Raw genomic sequence first — 6674 nt, forward strand, 5'->3', positions numbered from 1 at the left:
CATAAGTTATCAAAGAAACAAAATAATTTTATATGTAAAATCCAAGCTTTAATTTAACAATCATGTACCAAATCAATAATGTATGTTATATGAATACAATAAGAAGCACACAAAAGCCAGTCACACATTTCTTTTTTTTAAAGTATAGATAGCAAAAAAAGGCAAGCAAAAGAGTCAAGGAGAAAAGTGACCAAGCAACAAAAGCAAGCAAGCAAGGTAATTGTTGTTTTCTTCTTGCATTCTTTACTTATCTAATTCTTTTTTTGCCTAAAAGAAAGAGCAAAGTGATTGATAAAGAAAGTAACAATTGAGAGAGTAAAGCGACCGATAGAATGAGCAAGCAAAGCGAGCTAGCGAGCGGTAAAGATTAAACTCAATAAGAAACAGCCATTCTAGTGCTTAATTGAGATAGTATGGGACATCACCCATACTCTCTCACCAATACAATACCGATTACTTTGAAAAGAGACTTAGTAAACACCTCATGGATTTGGTGATTTTATCAATTGAAGAAAAAAAAGGGAATGAATCCAAGTTTGAGAGCCAGGATGAATTATCAACTAATGGTAGCAATCACATAAAAGATATAATGAACTCCCAGTTTATTACAAAACTTCATAATGAAAATAATACATTATGATAAGAACTTAAAATAAACAAAAATGTTCTTAACACACTGCAAATGATTAAGTGCCGCAGGTCCACCATATTGGGAAAAAAGGAGTAATTTACAAAAAAGCTGTGCACCTTATCAATTATTTAAAAAAAATGCCTAACATTTTAATAAGCACATTTAGCTACCTGCTTTGTTAGTTAGAATGATTAAAATGCCCTAATTAGTTGATTTGATTATGAAAGGATCGACCATAAAATGAGTTATTCTACAAAAACTATAAAAGATGTCATTTTATACCTCAAGCTGGTAAATTGAAGTACATTTGGATAAAGGAGGAGGTTAAATATTGCTTCATTTGATCAACATTTATGCGCTCATGTATTTGTTTTATATTAAGGGACAGTTGGTGGCACTAATTATTTTGTGGGGCTATAGGCTAAAGCAACTTCTTATGTAGGTGTTATTAGAGTATAAATTATTTGGGATGTGATGTTTCTCCCTTAAAGAAAATGCTAATGTCCTTCTTAAGTTACTTTACCTTGAACCCTTTGTTGGTGGCTAATAGAAATATTATTATTAATTCTTTTTTTTGTAAATTGGAATGTGTCAATTCTTTGTGGTGATTATATAGCACATGTTAACAAGCTAGCATGAAATTTTCCAAAAAGAAGGGTATTGATAACTCAAAGATGGCTAGAAATCTTCCCAATTGATTCAAGTTACTACCATAAGTCGACTGGTGGAGCCTGCATCCATATAGGAAGTAGAACTTTGGATGGCCAAGCAATTTGGATCTATACATGAATTCATCAGGCTAGCTGCTGGACTAACGCAGGCACTACCATCTCGGACCAGCAATTGGTACTTTGTGCATCGCTGTTGGTTATTCTTTGCTTGGTGAGCTGTTTGAAAGGAAAGGAACACTAGGACTTTGGACAGGGAAGCTCGTCTTGCATCCTCTTTGCTCTTTCATGTACTATATCGGATGTTTTCCATATGACTAGGCAGAAATGGCCGGCGATGGACCTTGGTTGGATCACCCCCATTTTTTATTAGCTGCCTTGATCTTCTTGTAAAGCTGGGGTCAATACCTCGTCAACCTAAGCTTTTTCTGAGCTTATCTTTAAATAAAACTAAGTTTTCTTCTTTCTCAAAAAAAAAAAAAAATCATGAGTTTAGTGCAGTTGTGATAATTTTATCCAATTCTAGTTTTATCTTTTTGCTTTTTGATGGGATACACTCCTTATCTTTTTATAAGGTAAAGTCTTGTCCAAGTTGACACTTTTGATACATACCTTGATAAAGGCTATCTTTTTATAAGCTAGACTTATGACTCTTATCCAACTTGATACATGCCACTGAAAACGACTCTTTAGTTATCCTTAGGGTTTTTTATTTTTTATTTTTTATTTTTTTATGAAGCGAGTATTATTAATGGTTCTCACAAAGGCTGTTGCTTACTTTGATGTTAGTTATTATAACACCTCAAATTTCAGTAACTTTGAGAGTAAAAAATAAGATTCATTGCCCTTGCACCAGGGCTCTACTCATTTGGTGGGGACGACTCTTGTAAGTCACCAAGCTGAAGAGACGTCACAAGTTAGAAACTCATAGCATGCATCCCTTGTCACTAAGACAAAGCTGGGTGTACTGCCTAGTGAGTAGGGATGGCAGTGGACCGGGGCGGGGGACATGGTCTCCACCTCCGTCCCATCTCAAAATCCGGACTTCCATCCCTGCAAGGGTTTGGATTTTAACCAAGGTTGTTAAATGCGATGAGGCGAAGCGAGGCGTTGAGCCTGCGCTTTGCCTCTGAGGCGTACGCCTCTCACAACTGGTATGGAAGTGAAGCGGTGGGAGGGGAGGCAGGGAGCGGCGGAGGAGCAGTTGGCCGGCACGTGGCGGTGGATCCACCAGCACTTGGGGTTAGCACAGCCGACGAATTGGGCGGAGGAGGAAGACTTGGGGATGAAGGAGGGGGTTCTGGAGGTTGATGAGGGGCAATTTGCGCATCACAGCACGCCTCAGTACCTTGAGCGTGCGCCTCGCCTCTGAGGCGTACACTTCAGGTACTAAGGTGTACGCCTCTCACAACACTGATTTTAACCTCCACCCCCACTTCCATGCCCGTTTCATATCCTCCATCCCCGGTCCAAAAGAGACGAGAGGCGGGGCAGGGCCCCATTTCTCCTCGGTCTATTGCCATCTCTAAAGAAGGATTGAAGATAGGGCGGGGTGGGGGAAGTCCATCCCCACATGGGTTTTGATTTGAACCTCCATCCCCACCTTTATACCCGTTTCATGTCCTCCATCCTTGGTCCAAACAGGGTGAGGCGTGTCTGGCGCTGTTTCCACTGCCATCCCTACTAGTGAGCAAGAAGGAATCAAAGCTTTTGCACAAAAGAGCTCATGAGCGAGTGAGATGGTATTTCCTGTTTTAGAAAAAAAAAAACATAGAATTTCTTAAGTACATTTATTTTTCAACTTCTAGCTTTTACTCTCATTTTTCATGTATTTTAATTTTTCTTATTACTGACGGGGTCCTCTGTCGGTTCGGTAGGAGCAGTTTTTGCAAGTCACCATGTGATGGAATGTTGTAAGTTTGAACCCTACTGGTATGAATAGTTGATCGAATAACTGCCTGGTTGTATAGCCACGAAAGGGAGGGTGGCCTTAATCTCCTAGTTTGATCATAAAAAAAAGAAAACTTTTTCTGAACTCTCAAATTTTTGAACATAGAAACTTCTATTGCAGGACAAAGCTATAAATGAAAACAAATTTAGTTTGGGGACTAAAACAATATCTCATCAAGTTCTTCAATTCTTATTTTGAAAGAGAAATACAAAAAAATTGTTGAGATATTTTTTTCTCATCAAGGAATCTACATGATTTAATTCTATCCGAATTATACATAGATATATATTACAGACATATTGGTACAGCAGCAAACTTAGTTTGATGCATTTACGACTAATAAATTAATGGAGGGCTGCAGTACCACTTCTAAACTTTAAAAATAAAATAAAATAAACAACTAATAATTTGAATGCCAAAAAAAATCATTATTACAGTTAAATTGAAGGGGGTCCAGCATCAATTTGCAAGCACCATGGCATTGTTTTGTGTGGCCCAGTAGCCCAAGGCATTCATGATTATGTAAGCAGTCTTTAGCTTCCATGAATCACTGGCCCCTTATGTTAGCCCCTCATGAGCGAGCTCATTGGTGTAAAACCCCAAGTACCTCTTTCCATCAATGAGTACATCCAGCTTCAGCCTTGTGGCAAGGAACACTCACTCCTAGATTTTGAACTTATGACCCCTTGTGGGTGTATTACAAGACAAAGGTTGATACTGACTTTATACATGGGTGAGGAAAACTTAAGTTTTCATGCTGCAATCAATCAGAGTTACATATGATGCCTCCCACCTGTGGGCAGAGTCTTGGATAGTGTTCCGTGTGATTTCCTTTTTTTTTTTCTTTTTGACTTGTGAAGGGTAAAATCATGGGTTAGCAAAATGGCAAACTGATTTATCAAATCACACTCCCAAGGAATGTTCTTGCTCTCTTATCTTTTGCAGCTTCTTGCCCTAGAAACGAAGTAACATGACCATCTTGTCTCTGTGATAGAGAATGTCTAATCTCAAACCTGAGTTTTTCATATGGTGAGGAGCAGTTATGTTACATATATAGGGCACATACCCAGATGCAGTCGGTGAGAGGGTCCCAAGAATTCACACACTTTTCCGCGTGCCGCTGCACCTGATCACCCATCATCTGCTGTTGGGCACCACAGGCTGCATTCCAAAATGGTGAATGATCAGGTGAAGCATAAAAATACACTTAACGTCCTCTTCTATCATTTAGAACAAAATTCCTTTTAAATTTGTTAAGAGCATGCCATGCACTGTTGTCCATGTTAGCATAATCTGATGGAGGTGAGTTATAATCGACATTCTCCTCATCCAATAGATGCCCTCTCGATGAGCCCAGACCGCTAAATAGATTGGTGAGCAGGACCCTTGAACCCAGAGAAAATGAGAAACCGGTATCACAAATATAGCTTTCATAAGCTTCCATGGTGGCCTACTTATAGTGGGAGATTGAGTAGTAAGAGGTCCACATTCATGGTTTACATTCATGAACAATTATGAGAGTTCTTCACATTCTCATAACTGTCTTGTAACCATAACCTCAAGAAATTGAAAAGACCTAGCCACTTGGTCTCTTGATGTGCTCGGGTCAATATGGGTCACATCCAAGGCCTGGGTTTGGGACCAAGTCAAACTAAGACCCGGTCTACCTAAAAACTATATGGATCCTGAACAAGGTTCACTGGGTCAGGGTCAGACCCGGTCCACCCAAAAACAGTTCGAGTCCATCGGGTCGGGCATATACCCGATCCACCCGAAAACACCAGAATGGGTCGGAGTTCGATGAGGTCAGAGACAGACCCGGTTTACCTGGAAGCCCAAAATGGGTCTGAGTCTAGGACCCAGTCCTACTGGGTCAGGGATAGACTCGGAACCCTGAAACGAGTCTGGGTCCAAGACCGTGTCTGACCAGTTCAAACACAGATTCGATCCACTTGGAAACCCTGTATAGGGTCTAGGTCCTGTATCATATCCCACCGAGTCGAGCTCAAGCCCGGTCCACTTGAAACCCTTAAAATGGGTCTGGGTTCAGACTGGGTCCCAATGAGATCAGGCACATACCCGATCTACCTGGAACCCTAGTATCGGGTCTGAGTCTCGCTGGTTTGTGGGCCAGACCTGATCTACACAAAAACCTGTTAATGGGTCCAGGCTTGGATCGGCTCTCGACTGGACCTGGACGACATCAGCCCCAGGTCTGCAGGTGGTGGTTCGCCAGTCGTCACCTCCCCTTGCTGTCGACTATAAAAACCAAACGGGACTCCAACGAGGGAGAAGAAAAATCCGATGAGCATGACCTAAACGTCGGTGCACTCACATCCATAACATGTGTAGTTGAAACAACAATGTTAGGATAATATGATGGGAGCGCCAGAAGCAATCATGGTTGATCCAAACGAGACTTCGGTGGAGATGGGTGGTCGGTGTTCTCCTCAGCCAATCGATGCCCTCAATGAGCCAAGGCCGCTAAGTGAAGAGGTGAGCAGCACCCTTGAACTCAGAGAAAATTAAAAACCAGTATCACACATGTAGGTTGTATCCAATTATCAAGCTCCCATGATGGCCTACTTATAGTGGAAGATTGGGTAGTGGGAGGTCCACATTCATGGATATTTATGAGAGCTCTTCACATTCTCATAACTGGCTTTGTAATCATAATCTCCAATAATTAAAAAGCCCCAGCCACTTGGTCCCTTGATGTGCCTGGGTCAATATAGGTCACATCTAGGTTGGATCCGATCCAAAATATAACAGTTCAGCCATATAATTATAAAGAGAGAGGCTTGTGCTTCATGTATTTGTTTTAATAATACATATTATTCAAAAGGCATCACATTACATCCTTTACCTATTCAGCTTTAAGTTTGTGGGAACACCGGATTTTTGGATAGGTGAGCTAGGGTTAAGCCACAGTGACAAAAGTTTAAAACGGGAATTTACATGTGCTTTTATCATTAGATTAATAATAAATTATTAGTCTTGTTTTTTTTTAAGAAAATCTTAGCTAACATTAATTAAATTAAAATTTAAAATATTAAGGAAAACCCCGAAAAAGGAAAAACTAGATATCATTAAGGTTTTATTTTAAAACTCTAACTAAAAGTAACTAAGTTCCACTTTCCAAAGCTTCATTTTAGGAAGATTTTTTCCCATTCGTACCATTTTCCAAAGTTTATTGGAAAACCATCTCTTGGTCTTCATGAGAGAGAGAGAGAGAGAGAGAGAGAGAGAGAGAGATCATATTACAACAACAAATTATTTAGCCTAAAATGACTCGCAGAAATTAATTCATCTTAACTAATTCTGATTTCTAGGGACTATTAGCTACATGTTTTTTTTTTAGCAAAATTCACCATTAAAAACGTAAATATCATGACAAAATCACGATATGGTGATGAAAATGATT

This window comes from Nuphar pumila, chromosome 12, assembly GCF_984573655.1.
Source record: "Nuphar pumila chromosome 12, dmNupPumi1.hap1.1, whole genome shotgun sequence".
Lineage (NCBI taxonomy): Eukaryota > Viridiplantae > Streptophyta > Magnoliopsida > Nymphaeales > Nymphaeaceae > Nuphar > Nuphar pumila.